Below are 20,002 nucleotides of genomic sequence, written 5' to 3' on the forward strand. Positions count from 1 at the left end.
GGTACTCAAACAAATAGTACTACACCCCTACAATTAACAATAAACCATATAATATAGAACTGGAGGTAATGTAGAATTAGCAAGATTCATTTAGATATATTCCTTATCTGTTGAACTAAGACAACACATGGAGTGATAACTAACCAAGATATTTACGGCTGGGGGTGTGCCAAAGACAGTCACAGTAATGAAACGCCTATATCCAGAAAAGTTGTGTCTGTGAGGGCCACCGTAGCTTCTGGAGCTCATCCAACATCTTCGAAAGGGAGGGGTGAGCAAGGGAGTGTTGCAATCTAGAACCTTACCACTAGATACCCTAATTACTCAATATATTGCACACTGTACCTTTAAATCTGGAGTTTCTGTATTAGCTTCCATATCAGGAATATAGACCTTGTAGTGGGAAGAAGGGACAATATACAGTATAAGATATGGCCCGAATTTTAGTTAAAGACGCTCAAAAATTAACTAATGTAATCAACATTATTGACATTTTGTAAATAAAATCTACGTACTGTTTTTCAGAGATATCTACTGAAGGTAGCATGTTAACTGACTAGCCCTGGCCCGTCCCATCCCATAATACCACTTTGTTCCTTAAGATAACTGAACAAAAAAAACTGACAATGTCAATAGTGGAACCCATCTTCTATGCAAAAAAGAAAAATTCAACTGCACAGTCTAAATTCAAGTTTCTCTTTTTTACCAGGTAAAAACTAGATCACTTGCCTTGTTTGTTCATCATAAAACACACTTAATTCAAACTCTACAGAAACAAAACAAAACCCACTAAACAGTCTTGGTTTGTCTTTCAACGATTGTTTGGTTGTTAAAATCCTCAATTCATAAAGTAAAATCGGAGTCAGAGCTGCTGTAAATCACCTCCATACTGTATACCCTGTCTTCAGACTGACATAATTCATGGCTGTGTGTAAGGCTGTGTTCAGTCTCAATCTGGTGTGAAGCTGTGTTCACTAAGAGACTGATGAGCCCTGCCGAGCTTAACCCCGCTGCCTGCTGTGACTCCTCAGGTGGCAATGCAGGCACACCCCCGTTAGCTAACAGGGCCACTTAGTTCCTCGGCTAACTGAGCTACTTGCCAATGACAGTTGTTCAGCCAAAGTAAGCAACAGCAAACAGTATAGCGAGCGCCACTTCAATATCTGTCAACTTCTTACAAATTACACCTTTAAATGCTATGTTGATTAGTATTTTCTTTGTTGACGATTGTCTCTTGACATATGGTAAGGACTATTTGAGGTTTTGCTTGTATGAATAATGCTCGCTACCCCTACGGCTCTGACTATAAACTGATGTTTAAGGGAGTTGTTGCTTGTCAGTCAGGAGAGAGGGATGTCCGTGGAGCTTTGTGCACATGATTTTGCCTTAAGTCTGTATTTCCCAGTTGAGTTAAGTTAACGGTTTGTTTTTCCTTTTCCTATTTGTTACAAGTGTACTTTGGTTGCACTGTTAAATAAGTCAGCTTTTTAAATCATTGACAAGGTCTCTGATCCTGCCTCCTGCCAACCTTCCTAGACCCTCTAGCTAATTGTCTTCACCATGTTTCCCCAAACTCATCTTTTAGATGTATTTTTTCATGGCCCTAGATGATCTAAATAAGTGAAGCGCTACAATATTCTGAAATCACACTTCCTGTGAAATTGAACAAAGCTTCCAACCGCTTGTCTACAGTATCCACATGATAGTTACTAATTTGCATAATTTAATGAAGACGCCTCCTGTTTGTTCTATTTGTAGTCTCTCCAGGTCCCATTTCATTGTGTCATTTGGTCTAATGTCCACTTGCTGTGTCATGATCACAAGATAACAGTGTGGTGTTACTTTGAGCGTGATCATTACATGATCAGGAAAAAAAAAACCCGCCAGACAGCTCAATTTGTTGATCACAGAATGATTATTTTATCTCAAGCCAGCCACCTTGTTGTGAAAACAAAATTATTTTCTAATGGATATGTGTGTATGACATTTCACACAAACAGACTGAACAGCTGTACATACACATCTCCAGCATGGAGCTGGGATTAAGCTGCCTGTTGTGCAAGATGGATGCTAATTTATGTTTCTAATAACCATAGTTGGGCTTCCCATGTTATATAAAACAAACACTTTAATTTGAGCTGGTGATGAGAGATAGTGGTAAATGTGTACTACCTGTTACATGACTTTATAATTTAAACAACATAAGTGATTCTGATCTAACAAGTTAATAAAAAGTGTCTGTTCTGTAGATTGATTGCTTATGAAACACAACCACTGGATAAATTACTTTCTGTTTTGGAGGTGTTCTGAGAGCTGAACATTATGGGAACAAAGAAAACTCAGAGGCAAAGAGCACATTTTTCCGATAAAGTTGCACAGCTTGCATAAGTTGATGAGCAGTGACTGATGTGTTTTTCCTGTTGTGGGAATATGCAGTCTTCACAGATCCATGTGGTCGTGATTGTCAGCGGCAGTTTATGTTCCTCATGTTTTAAAAATAAGAAAATTTAAGAGTTTTTATTCCTGTAAGTTTTGGATTTTCCTTGAGGCACTACGGTGAAACGACAGCGCAAAACACGACAATTATTAGGCAAACACAATGGCAAAAAAAAAAAAACAACAACTCACAAAACAAATCAGAAACAAGGACATTTACTTCCAAAAAGAAAAGGTCGATAGATTCTATTTACAAAGCTTTGTGCTGTATTAAACAGATATACTGTCAGTCTATTTAACAGTAGCAGAAATGTGAATGTTGTTATGAACGCTGATTTATTCACTACACTTAAGTCTTACTTACTGTTGACTCGTATTATAGTGTAGCTTTAGTAGACATGGCAGTTCATGAGCTAGAGTTTCCCTGTAAACGTAATGACTTCTTTGGCAGTTGTTTTCTTGAGCTTCTCCAACGTCTTCGGCAAGGGAGGGGTGAGTGAGGGAGTGTTGCAATCTAGAGCCTCTACGCTAGATTTCACTAAATACTGTTGGGGAAGCTACTTTGCAAGTGTAGCTTGTAAAACTACATGTAGTTTAGCCTGGCAGTAGTTTGTAGAAATACTGCTAAAAAAAAAAGTAGCTTTAGCACCTACTTATACTCATTATACTCATTTAAGTCAGTGTTAAATAAATCAACATATGGTGTATATGAAACCAAATATAATAGCCTACAAAAAAATTCACATGCCTGCAGAAATATGCCTCTCAACTCAAGTTTTATTTTTTAAAGAACAAAAGCTGACATTTTTGGTCAACATCATAGGAACTTCACAGGCACTAACAGTCACTAGAACTAGATGCCAGAGCAGAATCGCTTGTTGACATGACATACAAACAGTCTAAGCACTAAAAACATCTTTACCAACACTAAAAAGCCGCTCACATGCTGCACAGGCTGGGACACCAGTTTTGAACTTCAGGTCCATGTCTATGACATGCTTGTGCCATATGAGCACTGCATTCCTTGGCACAAAGACCCGCCCATTCTGTGGAGCATTTGAGTGCTGCCAGGGCAAGCCAATCCGAGGCAGCGTTGGTTTAGCATGACATGACATGTCTCATACACTTTTTCAAAGAAAAATAAGACAAAATGTATATTATATAGGTCTTTTTCATATAAAAATATTTCATGTTATTGGCCAAAATTGTAGTTTGTAAACTGAGTAGTTAAGCAAAAAATAATGACTCAAAAAGTGGTTGAAATACTTGACGCAGCACAAAATATGAATACAGTTTAACTACCAGCAAGTTACAGCAAATTGTAGTTAAGCTATGTAGTTCAACTACATGTAGTTTAAGTCTCCCCAACACTGATAGTCTATATATTACACACTGTACCTTTAACTCTAGGGGTCAGTTATCCTCTTGAGCTGCTCTTTGCTGCTAAAGTGTCTCTGGGCTGGGCAGAGCGGACAGGCTGGCTGTCTGGAGGGCTGGTGCCACGCTGCCACTGGTTTGCTAATTAGTCCTAAGAAACTCTAGCTGTGACAACCAAATAGGTCAGGTGCTTAACAGAGAATCTATAGCTCCTAATCTGCTATGTCAGCCCCACTGTTGGCAAACACAGGCTTAACCTATTAACACCAGACACCACTGAACACACAGTGGTACATTGCATGCTAGCAAGCTATTTCTTGTCTCATGTGTGGTGTGATTAAACATTAAATTCATCGTCTCCCACAAACTTCCCTCCCTCCCCCTGGTTGTAAGGCGACTAGGCGACTGTGTGGACATGGGAGGACACCCAAGAACAGACACTCCGCACTGGGCATGGGCCCCACCCCTCTCCCTCCCTCTGCTGTCCAGCAGACTGCCAGGGCCACGAAAATCTCAAATGTTTTTCGATGGGCACAAGGCACCTATCAGTTGAACTTCACAGCTTTTCTCGGCTTCTCCAGTCGAAAAACTTAGTGCACATGTTTAGCACGTAGAACTAGGACCACAAAGCTGTCTAGGCTTTCCTCATGTGACAACAATGGACACAAGCCAGTCAGAAGCAAAACGGGGTGCATCTCACAAGACAGGCAGGCAATGCACAAATGGCGCCTTTCTGGCATGTTTAACAAAAATACGGTGTGGACCCAAATAGAAAAACACCAAAGATGGATGCAGGAATGGGAACTAAAACCAAGCTTTTAATGAAAAGCTGAATAATCATAACAAAAAAAACAAAAAAAAAACCAAGAAGAGGAAACACTGAAAATGCAGTATAACACAAAAGCAAAGTACAAATCAATGAAAACACAAGAGACAATGAAACAGGAATATACCATTGGGAGAAACAGGAGCACAGTGGAAGACACTGGAACAGGTGAAACACAGAATCATAGGAGAAGAAACCGACGGACTGACGAAGACATGAGGGAGCACACAGACTAACACAGACATATGAGGGCTGACTACAGACAAGAGAAGGTGAACACAGAAAAAGAGCGGGAAACTCACACAGAGGGAGGAACTGAAAAGCAACGCAGGACACAAGAGGCAAAACTTGAGGCTTAAACAGGAAATTACAGAAACACAAACTGGAACATGACACCTTTCCTTCCCACTGAAAAGACGGACAGCACAACTGTTCAATCCCCATCGCAATAGAAGGTACCTGCCTTTTTCTGGTAACACATTAAAGCCATCGCCGGGCATTCATTCATGTGTGCGCGCTCATGACGTCGCCTTCCTGAACCACTGAGTGACACTGAAGAAAATTAAAGCAAACAAGAAACAAAAACGAGAAACAATTGAGTGAAAAATCCCAAATAATGAAAATACGTCGTATGTATGTGTATTTTAGATACATACTAACACATACATTCGTAAACACCTAGGAGTATGCATCCATTTGCATGAAAACATATGGGCTGTCTTTGAAAAAACCTTTGCTCATTCATTAACTCCTCGCCGCATAATAAACAGTCACTGAACAGTGATTTAGTCAGTAATCAGCAGTAAACTGAGATTTCAGACACATATTGTTATTTTTCAATACTAACAGCTGCTGATTCGCACGGCATAATCATCACATCTGTAGTCTGTGGCACGTTGCATTGTGGGATTCTTTGCAGAAAGTACTGCCACAAACACTACTTTTTCTGCATCCTTTAGGGCGCTTTGTCGCGGGTTCATCTTCACACTCAGAACTTGGATGCTCAAATACAGTGGTGAACAGTACAGTGCACCAAATAGTACCTACGCAGTGAATCTGGACACAGACAGCTGAAGTAAAACCAGCACTGTCCGGCTCTGTTACTCAGAGAGGAAGTGTAGGGGCAGAGGCAGACCCGGCGTCAGAAACGTCTAAGTGGCTGGACATTACATTTTCACAAGGGGGCACAATGAAGGCTAATTCGGAGTCTAAAAACAACCCCTTTGTGCCATGTGCTGCACCTTACACACATATTTCCTGCTGTTTCTCTCGCAATATGGACTTGGACAAACTTTGTCTACCTGCCGTGAGCAGCACAACAATGAGCTGGAATACACTGGAACTGCAGAGGATGACCATTTTTTTTTCTATTAGTTAGTCAGTATGTGTGACGCCTCTCTCATTTATCTACATGGTTGATGTAAAGCATTAATTAGTGCAGCTATACTGACACTGATTGATTATTAAAGACATTGCGAGCACAAGTAAGGTTATTTTCACCTCATCCGAGGTAAACAACGCTGGTTGTTAAAGAAATGTCTCGCAGCTCCCACAGATCTTTTCAACGACCTGTATTGTTATTCTAGTCTGTTCCGGGCCTGTGCTTTTGTCTGAATTTCTCAATCTCTCACTTCCACTTGAGAGCAAGCTGCTGGTTAATTGGAATTCTTTTTTTCTTGGCCAGCAAAGGAGACATGCGGGCTTGTGACAGGGGTATGGTCTGCGCGCACACGCACACACACGCACGCACACACACACACACACACAGGATACCAGATCCATTAGCATTTTGCTTTGAGAATATGCTAATTATCATTGTTGTGCACTGTGTTCTTGTAATCACTATCATTACGGTGATGGAGTTGATGAGGGGTTGATGTGAATGTGAGTGAGAGGAAGCAGGTTACAGAGTCAGAACCATTAACATCCTTCACTGATTACACTGTAAATATGATCAGATGTATCGGCCACGTTAAGCAGTTACAGAGCTACCTTTCATTCCGCACATGCATGTGCAAATTAATAATAAGACTTGTTTGGTAACATTGTGTTAAAGCCCTACAGTTCCATTTGGTGACCTGTGGTGTGCTGCCCACTCTCACCATAAGCACCACTGCTGGTCAAGAGAAGACTATTGCTTTAATTCCTTAATTATTGGAGAAACAGAGTTTGAGGGTACATAAAAGGCTTTCAGAGCAATGAATAAAACATTATGCTCTTAAATCACCCCACTCTGACTTGGAGGAGTGCATACACCATGTTGGAGAATAAAAACAATCTTGATTCTTCTTCTTTTGGCTTCTGCTTTCTTTCCCGGCTGAGACGAACTCTTAATTTTAACCGTTTTTTTTTTTATTAAGATGTCGCACAGCCCATTTCAAAGTTCAATGGGATTGTAAAGACGGTTCCAGAGGCCAAATATAGTCACAGACATAACCACACAGTTGTTTTCGCTTGAATCAAAGTACTTTTATCTATTCCTGAATATGTCAGACAAAGGCTCTTCATGCTATCAGGAAAGGTTTCCACATTGAATTCTTCACAACCACCCAATCAGATCACAGAATGTGATTTGCAGTAAAGTTACTAAATTCCTCTCAAGATATCAGCAGCAATCCCCTAAAAGGTTGTTCTTAACTGTCTGATTCGATTTAGAGTCAATTCTTGATTGAATGAAGGGAAACTGTTTAAGCCTTTTTGAACAAACTGCGTTACCACACAGCCTGCTCCACTCTTCACATCGGACAAAATAGAAATTCAAATCTAACTGGCAATTAAGATTAATGGTCTGCAGACTTTATGTTTTATAAAGTTAAATGTATTCATTTGAACAGATTTCACACTCTCCTGCCTGTAAGAGAATAACAACATGAGGGGGAGGCAGAGTGCTCCTCCGTGTTGTCATTAACATCTGCAGTCTCTCTGCTGCCCGGGTAGCTCGAGGGAAAGCATCGGCTGCCCAAGAGGCTGAGCGGGCATCGGCTTTTTGAGGTGAAACAGGTCGAGCATGGAGTTATTTTCTCCACCACACAGCCTGTTTAAGTTGTTTAATGCTGCAGCATGCGGGCAATCGAGATAGGAGAGAGAGAGAGAGACTGGGGAGCTGAGGCTGCTCGAGCACCTGACCCTTTGCCCCTGATGTCCAAAATGCCCCATATCAAAGCGTATTTTATGTTTCTTTTCTTTCTTTCTTTAACGCCTGTCCATGGCCCTTATCAAGAAAAACATTTGACACCGAGTTATAACTCATCTACAAATAAAATGACCCGGCTGCCATGACGAGGTCATCCGTGACATGCTCTAATGGAGACGCAGCCACGAACCGGAACGCTGCAGGCAGACGCACAGCGGGGGAAATATCATTGGGATTTGATTCCAATCTCTAAAGGGGGAACTTCAACTGTCGGTAGTGTTGGCAGTGCTAATATGACTTTTGTTGCATTTTAAGAGACAATATGAGTTTGCATATTTGTGTTTAATTGCTGTGCTGTTCTTGTTCTTCACAGTGCTGGCAGCTGTTAGCCACTAACTAATACACAGTTGTGCTGCTACGGAAAAAAAGTCAAAGCAGGCTGTGATGGGGAGCCTTGTTTCTCTGTCATTCTCTGTCTACTTTGTTTTGTCATGGGTCCATTGTATTTCTGTCGCCCATTCCATTTTACAGCATGTATAATTTAACTTGATAATGCCAACTGGTGGCTCATTTGGTTTGCCACACTTGATGGCGCAGACTGTTTACAGGCACTGATCAACCTGTTAGTGCTTCAGACATCGGTAGCTAAGCTATGTAGTTGCACTTTAGCTGTCTTCATAGTCACACAATTAGTAAAACAAACTGAAACACAGACATACTGTTAACACATTTTTTTCATTAGCATTACCGTTGCACAGAATTCCCTTCAAATCATTCATCCGTTATGCAACACAAGTTTCATATTTTAATTATTGATGTTCCCTCATTAGTATGCAGATATGCAAATCACATATTCCTTGACCCCCCCCCAAACCACTCCTCTCCAAGCCAAAACAGTGACAGGAAGTTGAGACTGAAAAGCAGTGACTCGTTACGAATCCTGTGACTGACAAAAGACAGACATAAAGATTGTCATTGAAAAAGAAAACACAAAAAAACACGTCTGTGTATTCAATGCCAGTGTTGCCTTTGACAGTACAGGTTTTTTGTCATCAATGACAAAGGTTATTTTTCAATGCCAAAATGACCTGCCACTGTTCTGGCTCCATACGTTCTGGGCTGCCGTAGCAACACGCTGGCGAAACAGGGCTGACTCCGTGAAAGCGTACCCACTCCCTCTGCAGATTCTTAGGGAGCACAAACAGAGCAATTCCTAGTTTCGGGTGATTATACACTAATCGTCGCCAATCACCAGAGCCAATTGCCTGGCCCATAATGTGCACATCTGCAGGAGGCATTCAGGTGATCGGCTGAGAACTGACATCGAGAACGTGTTCAGGAAAACGCACGGGCACGTTCCGTCCTCAGCTGTACACGCTGGAGAATTAAAGGATGTTTTTCATTTCATGGAGGTGTGGTAACCTACATGGTCCTTTAGAAGCATGTACCAACAGAGTGTGTGTTTACTGTGTTGTACTTCACATGGGGGCTTAATGATAACCTTTAGCTGTGATGTTTCTCTCCTCCTGGCATATGGGACAATGTAAGCAATCTAACAGCGTGTAGACTGTTGCTGGTATCTCATCTTTTGCGCCCACGCAAATAATGACGGCAGACGACTCTCATTACTCCTCAATAAGCATAATTTGCAGCATAGTTTTCTTACCTTGTGAATAACTCCAATCAGAACCTGCTCCTGCAATAGTTTTTTTTACACTGTGAGCTGAAAAAAAAACAACAGCAGAGGTAGCAGGGAACTGCATTAGGATTGACATCTCGATGGATCTGCCCACAGGCAGCCAAGTGTGGGAGTTGTCGAAAGCTCATGGTGGCTCTGCAGCGTTCTGTGTATTTCCACCCCGAGTATGGAGCCTCCACAGGAAGCATTTCATCAGTGGACGTCTGCAGGCAGAAAAGTAGTAAGGTTGGCTCACTTCCACCTGCACCAACATATGGAGGGTTTCTCTTGTCATTCGTCCTAAAGAGATGTTGCTCCTGTGGTTTCCTACCTGTCTGTGTTCAGCATTCTGTCTTTTAGAGGCCTAAATAATCCTGAAGTTTGTGTATGTTTTTAGCACTTTAATTGGTTTCAAAAGTCTGTCCATCTCTCAAACCTGCTGGCTCCGTATCTGCAGGCTGTCATTAGACATAAAATGCGCGCCCGCAGCATTCGGCACGGCTCCCACACATATAGAGCTGCTGCATTATGTGTGTTTCGGTTCATGGGGAGGTTTGTGCTGTGAAAATGTAGCCGAGCTGCTGTCATTATGCACATCTTTACATTGAATCCTGTAATACCTCGGTTTGAAAACTGTCACGCAGCACACACACTGGAAGTTAAAAGTGCGCTTAAAAGAGAATCCCATACACCACAGCTCATTAACTCACAAGTTTGGTGGAGAGAAACTTTGTCTCCAATTTTTTGTAATGCTAAAAACAGTACCTGTGTTCCCAGGAGTTTGTGTAGGTGGTCCTGAAGTCAAAACAGGAAGTACAGAGTCTAATGAATAGGCAACCGAGGTGATTCTATCCACTTCATCTCATTTCTCGGCTTTGTTTGACAAGGGCATGTGTGAGTATTTGTGTTCGTTAGTGTGTCGGGAACAAAAGAGGGAGAAATTCAAATACATGAAGGGCAACAGTTGGCGAATGGGATACATGTGAATCCATCTGGGGTGATTTAAAAATGAGTACCAGCTGCGAGGCTGTTACCAACATGGAGTCATTACTTTACTTCTATCACTCCATCACCTCAAACTGATAGAGGATCACTTATCACAACTTGTGTCTGGTACTATATATTTTCTGCCCAATTAAGCATGATTGGCATGGATAATTGTGTGTTTTAACCTCTTTATGCACAGATGGAGCCTTAACTTGGACCTCTGTAGTCCGCACCGCTCGTCTATGCAAAGATGTGTGCCGAAATTCACAAGCATATGACAAGCTTTTATGACTAGCATGACCATTTTGATGGGAGTGTATATGTGTTCCTAGAGTCCAGTGTTCCCCAGCTCAGCATCCTCTTAATATGAAACATTGGAGGGGCAAAGACATGGCTAGAATTCAAGTCCAATTCTAAAAATGAACGAACGTCACCAATCTCTTCTTTCCTTATTAAAGTGAGAATCCTAAATTGGGGTATGAAAAAAAAATGAGCCCGATTTTTTATTTTTTTTTGTACTTTTCATTTCATGCTCAGATCAAAAATAGGAAATGAAAAAGACAAGCTCCGGGCTGAATTGGATTTTGATATTTAATTTGTCCGATTTGTGTGACACAGCCGTTACTTATAAGGGGTTATTGACTCACACAATAACTCAAAATGTCAATTTTCTGCATCTTTTGAGCTGTATTAAAAACATGCTCTGCTGCTTTTATCGGGATCACTCATCCACTGGAGCCGCTCTTACAGTAGCTGAGTGTCTCTGGGCTCGTTAGGGAGAATAGACAGGTTGGCTATCTGCAGGGCAGGCTGCCGCTATCCTGCCCCAGGCCTATCTCTGCCTAACAAGCCCAACACACTGCCGCTGTGACAGCTTAAGTGGTTGGTATTTTTACCAGTGCAACTATGGCCACTTCATCAGCAGTACCTATTTTACAAACCAACAAGAAGAAAAACAAAGGCACAACCCATCAACAGGAGACATACACGGAATTAATACATGGAATTAATTAACTTTAAAAACAGTTTAAAAACTGTTTTTAAAGTTTTTAAAGGTCTGGTCCCCCTCTAGCCTCACAGAGGATTGGTCCACTGCCGACCCACCCCGCTTGATCAACAATTACAATGAATAATTTAAGTTTATACAGTGCATATTTCATTTTCCGTATAGCATAAATTTCCAAAAGTTTTTTTTCACAGGCACAGCAAATACTCATGAAGAACATTTTGTTTGAGTCAGTTAGATTATGAATTTCATCTGCCTTTATTACTTATTTTGAACTTTATGTCCAAAGTTATTGAAGTTGACACAAAGATTGGACCAGTGACACATATTTAATGCATACATAAATGTATCCAATAATATGGTTATAAAGCAAATTCATACTGCCACTATCTTCATGATTGTTCTCAAAGAGATTCTGTTGGATGAGATCACACTATATATATATATATATATATATATATATATATATATATATATATATATATATATATATATATATATATATATATATATATGATCCTACTAAAAGGACAATTGTAGCATAAGGTATTTAAAGTATCAAAAGTGCTCTTTATGCAGAAAAAAATGTGGCCTTATGACATATGCCTCTGAGTTGGCCAACTTAGAGGTTCACAAGATAAATCTGATGCAGGGTTGCCAGGTCTGTGTGTCAAATCCAGCCCAGCAACCAATTAAACTGCCACAAAACCTCCTTATTAAAATGAAGAGGAAAGACAAGTTCTTTTATGGCCTCAAACAGCCGTCTAAATTAAAAATAAACAGCCCACTCCATCAGAAAAACGTTAGGTCGACTGTGAAAGCAGATATTTTTTTACCCATATTTACAAGCAAAGGAGGAAATCAGGAGAAGTACAGAGAGCAACATAGGGCATATAGGGAGGTGGATGAGATAGATGGTTGGGTTATTTTACAAACTTACACTTGTAGCTGGTCCTCTGAAGTGGTCATGTTGTTTTGGGAGTCACTGGTTATTGATGGTATGAGTATGTGCCGGAAATACGAGAAGGAGCCCAACCAGATACTTATTTTTTGTAAGGGGCTGCAAGGCACAAATCCTGGAAACTGATTAAGTCTTTAACAATGCATTGTATTTCATAAACAGATAACCAGAACTGTTTTATATGAAACCTGAAAAATAACAAAAGCTGTGTCTATAAATGTAGCAGTTGTAGCACAGAACTAATGTTTACCTCTAAAGTGTAGTGAAGAACAAGTTCTTCAACATTGTTACCTTCCACCACTGCTAACCACATTATTTTGGGGGTTAGGTTACATCAGACAGCAGCCTCGTTCAGCTCTAGAGCGTTCACTGTGTGGGAGCTGGTCCCACATGCTTCTATATTAGAGTTCAGTGTAACACTAGTGGCTCTGTCCGGCTCTTTATTGGATTTGAGAAGTGCATCTGAGAAACATTTGCAGAGCACGTCGATAAGTCCTCATCAAGTCTCTCTCTGTGAGACATATTGTAACAGTTAGAGCATAAATCTGACCATTATGTGAAACATGAAGCATCCAAACAAAGCAGTGTTAAAATGAAATAACATTATACGTGGTCCTACATTTTTGCCTTTTAATCTGCCTCCGTCTACCTGCTCCTGGGTTTCCATGCCTCCTATAGATCAGCAACTTGTGAGAATGCTGACCGTTTGCTACATGAGATCTGTGAAAAAGTCTGGGAGGACAGTGGTTTGAAACATTTCAACTCATGAAACCTCTCTTTCACTATGCTATTCGGCCTGCCCACCAAGAAGGATGTTTCCCGCAAAAACGAAGGCGGCATTACGGCACAAAGGAAATGTGTCTGCCATTGTGCAACCAAAACAGGAAGGGGCATTTTTTCCCCTAGGTGATCGCCCCAAGTAATGGTGGAACAACTGGAACAACTGCAGTAACTCCACACTGCAATATGAAAAAAACTTGCTACGAAGCTGCTGAGGGCCAATGATGGACACACTGTTGCCGTGCTGCTAGTGGTAGCAATGCAGCTAACGTTGCGTTTGCCACAGTGACACCCTTGGAGGGGGGAAAGATGAAAAGTTGTCCATATCAGCCGTAACGTAATATACTTTTTATACATTTTTGTTTATTTCTAAGTGAATAACGCACAAGTCTTTATGAAAACATTCCAGCGTATTTAGGTGATATCCTGGTATCTATGAGTTAGTATAATTTGATGCAGCATGGTGGCACAGAGGTTAGCACGGTTGCCTCACAGCAAGAAGGTCCTGGGTTCAAATCAGTTTGCATGTTCTTTGTTTGCGTGGGTTTCCTCCAGGTACTCCTTCTTCCACCACTGTCAAAACATGCACAATAGGTTAATTCCTGAGTGAGTGCCCTTGACCAGGGCATTAGCTAAGAATCTGGAGTCGGTCCCTGGGAGCTGTATGTTGCCCACTGCTCCCTCTGGATGGGTTAAATGCAGAGAGCCAGTTTCAATATGTTGTACATTGTATGATTGTACCTGATTAAATCAAGATTTTTCTTCTTCTTCTAGATGCGGTGATCTGAAATTATGGTTCAGATTATGGATTGTTTCAAATGTAGAGTGATACAGGGCTGTTGAGATGATATTGACTGAATTAGAGGGGACTGTTACTGCTACGGAGTACTATTCTAGTTGTTATTTCTTCAGTTTATTTAGCCTTTTGTTAGTTAGTATTAGACTATAGTCATCTGTATTATGTATATTAAGACAATATTTTTAATTATGTGCAATAAATAAGAATTAGCATTTAAAACATTCAGAAATTTTTCTTAAATTGTGTCACATAAGTTGTGTCAAAGAAATCCATACACTGGGTTGCAGAGATATTTATCTAAGCTCCCATGCTAACTAGCTAGCCACTTTATACTTGAAGAGCTTTTTAGCCTGAAAGTCAACAACACTTACATTCCCCATCGAGCTCCCAACATGGGCAAAGTCAACTAATGGGATTGTTTGCTAGCCAGCTAGTTAACTGAGTTTACAAGCTAACAGCAGCAACAGTTAGCAACAGTTAGCGGCTATGTTTGGACTTGTTTGGTGACTGGTTGCTGATTCGTAAATAGAGAACCTTTAACGTTACTGTGAGTCCATTTATTTCCTCTTATTGTGATATGGTAGAGACTGCAGGGACAGATGAATAGTGTAAAGGCAGGGTTTTGTCCTCGAGAGAGAGGGTCAGATTGCCTGTCATCTCTGCTGGTATCTGTTGCATCTCTGGGACTGCTTCTGATGCCCATCAGCCTGCTACCTGCTTGGTGGCTGTTGTGGAATTTCTGTAATTTGTGTCCGTAGACAAGAAAAAAAGAACATCTGAGTTGTGGAGAAAATCTCTGCTTGTCTGATGCTGCTTATTTCTCCATCTCGCTTCACAACTCAATTTCGCTGGCTCTCATCCTGTTCGTAGGGGGTCGTCACCATCAAAACCTCACACTAAGTACAGATTAAGCGTCCTAGTTACAGTTGATGAAACATGCCAGTCTCTGGCAGTGTGTGTGAGAGTTTCAGCTGACGAATGAGAGGACGGTTGTTGATTGCTTCTGTCTTAAATCAAGGACACTTTATTTAAACAGTGACTTCATATTGCAAAGCTGTCGTCGCACTGTAGGCTGAATACATGCCAAGAAAGAATGCAAAGCTTGACAGATAGTAATCAGGGTGGTGGGATCAATTGGATAGTCCTGAGCATAGTTAGCATGGACAGTATACTCACACCTCTTGGTCAAGGTCAGGAGAAAATGAGGGTTAAAGGATAATGCTGTCAACAAAAACGCCTTTGTGACACGATGTGGAACTGCAGCCACATCGCTGGACACAAACACAGAGTGACCTGCTCCTCACCTTGACCTCCTCAACCCACCATATGTTACCACCATTGAATATAATTACTAATGCATTCTATGACATTATATGCTATGCATAAAAGCTGCGTACAAGCACAGCTCTTGGGGCACAGGGTTGCTCTGTATTTGCTGCATTTTCAATGAACGGTGGACAAAATGGGAACCTGGTTAGACACCAGGGGACTGTAAGCTGACAGGCATCAACACCTTTGTAGTGCAGCAGGCGAGGAGCAGAGCAGATCAAAAGCACCCAGCAAAATCTCTCACACTGGCAATTTTACCAGTCTGTTGACAAAAAGCTGTTACAGAGGTGAAGCACACATAATTGCATGTTACATAGTCACACATGTGTATCAGTTTTTGTCAGCATGGCAACTTAATAATGCCCCTGCTGCTAACAAGGTTTACTCTTTACGGGAATGCTTCTGTATTTGGACAAAACACAACCTTTGCATGTGCTGGTCTCGTGTAATTTTATATCAAATTTGATATCATATAAGAGTGGTTTTAAATAGCTATCCTTACCCTTTCCTCTGTACTGAGATGCAATGTTGTGGACTTGGGATTTTGGAGTTGACTTGTGAAAATGAGAATTTGTAGGTTGAGCTGAATTCCTCTGCCCTGAGACTTGAAGATTCAACTTGTCTGGAGGGCAAAGGGCTGATTAGACTTGACCTTGGATCAATAGATATTGCAAAAATCTCTAATGTGCATAGCTTTGCCTTTTGCAGCATGACTAATTACTAATATGGAAGGCGTATGCATGTAATGTTACCATAGTGCAGCAGACTTAATCCGATGAACACACATCTCACTACAAACCCCTGTTTAATAGTTCCAGCGCTTCAGAAATCCCACAGCAATGATGGGAAAGTCCCTTTTTCCTCTACACCCCCAAAACTGCTTTGAGAGCTGATTTCAAAAGGCCATTAAAGTATTTTCCTTTCTCTCATGTACACTCAGACACTCATGGTGTAAGCCAGTGAATTATGAAGCAATAGCGTGAGGAATTTGTGGTTACTGTTAGCCCTGCTGTGCGATGTTTGCTCATTATTAGCAGCAATAGTAAGCATGCGAGAAACATAATGTTGAACCAAATGAAAAACGTTGATGAAGGTTCTCAGTCATCCAGGTCAGTTTGTCATCAGGTAGTTTTAAGGGCCGTATCGGAGGCAACTGGACTTGTTTCACTTTCCTGAAGACGTTTCACCTCTCATCTGAGAGGCTTCTTCAGTTGTAACTAAATGGAGGGGAGCTGCAGGCTTTTAAACTCTGTGTGGGAGGGTCCTTACAGAAGGACACGCATGGGTTCTTATGGAGGACACTTGTGGGTCGTTGACCCAACCGGCCTTCGTGTGGGATGTTAGGTCTAGGGGAGCCCAGGTGTGAATGGTTGTTAAGTTGTCTGGGGAGAGAACTCAGTACTGCACTGTAGGTGGGTGATAAGTAATGTCTTATGCCGCCTACGCTGAGCAAAGACGATCATTCCAGTTTGACATAGATGGATTCTTTTACTCCTCTTTCAAACCATTTGTCTACTCTGGCCAAGATGTTTACACTGCTGTCCTCAAAGGAATGATTTCTCTCCTACAGATGAGATCAGAGAGTTTTGACCTGAGGAGTCGGCCCTCCTGTGTTGTGCCATTCGTTTATGGAGAGGTTGTTTTGTCTCCAATGCACCAATTTTGTGTCCAATGTACAAATCTGTGCAGTCCTGGCTGCATTGATCAGCATAAACTACATTACTTTGCTTAGGTTTGGATGTCTTGTACTTGTCAAAAACGTTGTCATAATGACAGACTTTCTGGAGGAATTAAAAAATCATCCATGTCATCCATGATTTTTTAACATTTGGCATTAAAAAGTGCATTTGCTGGTGGTGACCACACCATTAAAACATCTGGTTGATGTTACTCAGGCACTGATGTTCATAAACAAGATAATCTTTAAAAGTTGTATTCATGGTCAAGTTTAGTGTTTTAAGCCAATTTCCCTATCCTGGAAGTAGCAACGGGGGTCCAAACTAAACATCCCGTTACCTTGAGTTAACTTGTGGATTTATCTGGTTTGACAATTGTTGGAACCATTTTGTATCATTGTATCATTGTACCATAAAGCACACAACTCAACAACATATACAACAAAGGTCTGGTTGTTTTTAGACATTTTAGGGCAAACTCTTATATTCTCTCTCATATTATATGTTTAAACTCTCCACACGTCTTTCTCCTATGCCTTTCATAGTTCCTGATGGACAGAATAAGTATGTCAAACCAGTAAGATTGCCATAAAACAAGTAATAAGTCATCATAATGAATAACCAACACAATCCTCTGATTTATGCTCGACTTCGGGAAGAAGCCTGAGGTGGTTAAGGTAAATGTGGACTGACATTGTTAGACAGAGTGCTGTTCATTAATATCACTATGGAGTAGAGATAGAAGAAGAGGTTTTTAATAATGAGGCTGTTGCAGAAGATGATTGATTTTATGTCCCGTCACAGTGCAACTGTCATCAACAGCAGCATTACCCTGTACTCTGGGAACAATTACACTGTGCGTTGCGGGCTTTAATCTTAAGCGTTACAGAACACAGCACATCGGACGCAATTCGGAGTGATAATTTGCATAAAGTGCTGTTGTGTTCATGTCAAATGACTGTGTACAGGAAAACGTGCATCTAGTCCAAAGGTTATGCAGAGCAAAATGTAACCTGCTACCACACCCGAAAGATTTACCAGAGATTTGCCACAGAAACTGTGGAAATCCACATTAGCAGTTCAAAATGAAATCATTGAATAAGCAAACAAACAAACCAACAAAGACGTGACATTTTACTTGCTTTTGTTTGTGCACTCAACTCAGGCACTAGGAGGCATACAGAACATAAAGGGGAGGCTTGGACAAGCAGATAGTTGTCCTCAAATGTCCACGTGTGAATAGATAAGCAGTGAAATATGAAAACAATAACATACGCTACCAATTGAACTTGATTTAGCCTGTTGGCTGCTTTTGCAAGTCTCCCTGTATGTGTCACTCCTGATATGCTGTCACTGGAGGATACAGTATGTGTAGACATAATGTTTATGCTAGATGCTTTTTAAAGGTCATCTGATAATTTGCCAGTCCTTCATGTGTACACAGAGGGTACTGGTTGGTTCTAAACTATAATTACCACTGACTCTGAAATAATAGCTGTTGAATGTTGCAAGGAAGGAGTTTCAGCTGCTTTCACTACTGCTTGGTGTTAAGTAGCGCTCACTGTTGGATGCACCAAATACTCTATGTAATCATTATAACCTATTTTAAGGGAAATTATGTAGGCAGTTGTACTTAGTTGCTGACTTGCAGTTAACTCTGTTCATAAGTACTGAAAGGAAGCAAATGCACGTGGAGTAGCCCTAACAGATAAATAAAAGCAAACTCCTGTAACTATTAAAAATGTCAAATTAATTTACTGATGTCAGCCCTGCAAGTCACAGGGGTGCATGATGATCATATCTTAAAACATTTTTAGTTTTTTCCCAGTGATGTTTGCCTGTAGCAGCTACCCACTGAAGTCTTTAATAGTATGCTCCAAACTACCATTACCTATTGGCTACATTTTCACTTGGAGAAAAGTTAGGCCATGAGTGAAGGGGTAGTTGATAGGCACAACCATGTGACCGCTCATGGGTCCTGGAATTCATGTGGATGCTGTTCGACACGCACCACCCACCAGAACACCATTGCACACCAAGTCCAAAAGCACTCCCTGACGGTCACACCGTAAAAACAGCTCATCAACAGCTTAGGGAATATAACAAAGAGCTGAAAGTGTCGACCCGGCCTCCAAACTCCCAATATCCCAATCCGATTGAGCATCCATGAATTGCGTTGGAAAAGACCCAATCCATGGAGGCCCCAGCCCCCAACTCAGAGGAACCAAAAGAACCTTCACCGAATCCTTGGTGGCACAGTGAGGACCCACACAACATTAGTAGGGCGGTTTTAATGTTGTGGCTGATTGGTGTAAACTACTGTAAGTCATGACCACATTGTGAAAATGCAAATACATTTTATTTCAAGCCATCCGACAAATCTTGAAGGATTTTCACTTATCACGACATCATAAATGTAACACTATTTGGTTTAAATCATCTTTATTAAGAGCCCTCTGATATTTGGATGGGATTTAGGTCAGCTACTTAGCATAATTATCTATCAGTACGAGTATTTTGATTCAATTCTGAACTTCTTAAAGCTGCTGAGAGTGTCGTCGTTTTAGCTAACATCCTGTCAGTTTTACAGTGAGTGACGCCCTCCCTCCTCTACCCGTTTGGTAGTTTAAGCTGCCAGCGTGAGCGCTGAAATTGCTGCCGTAGATACCAGAACAGGAGGATCCTAGTCTCTGTGTGATGCCTGAGCAAACAGGACCGCCTCTCATGAAGTTCTCTGTCCTGATTGGATAAAGTGGGCAGGGATACCAGAACATTATTTTTCCCTTTTTTATGCATGAGCAGGGTCAAACAGACTGTGTCTGTGGTGGGTGTTGTCTTTTAGTATCTTGGGGCTCTTTGCAGACATCTCACTTCACTGATATCACTGATGCTCTGTAAATGGGACCAGCATTTGCCTTTTTTTGTTTTTGCTATCTGCTGGCCATGACAGGTCGATGTTGATTCCCAGGAACTTAAAACTGCTCACCTGCTCCATCTTAGCTCCACAGAATGTA

The sequence above is a fragment of the Sparus aurata genome, chromosome 9 (assembly GCF_900880675.1).
Source record: "Sparus aurata chromosome 9, fSpaAur1.1, whole genome shotgun sequence".
Classification (NCBI taxonomy): Eukaryota; Metazoa; Chordata; class Actinopteri; order Spariformes; family Sparidae; genus Sparus; species Sparus aurata.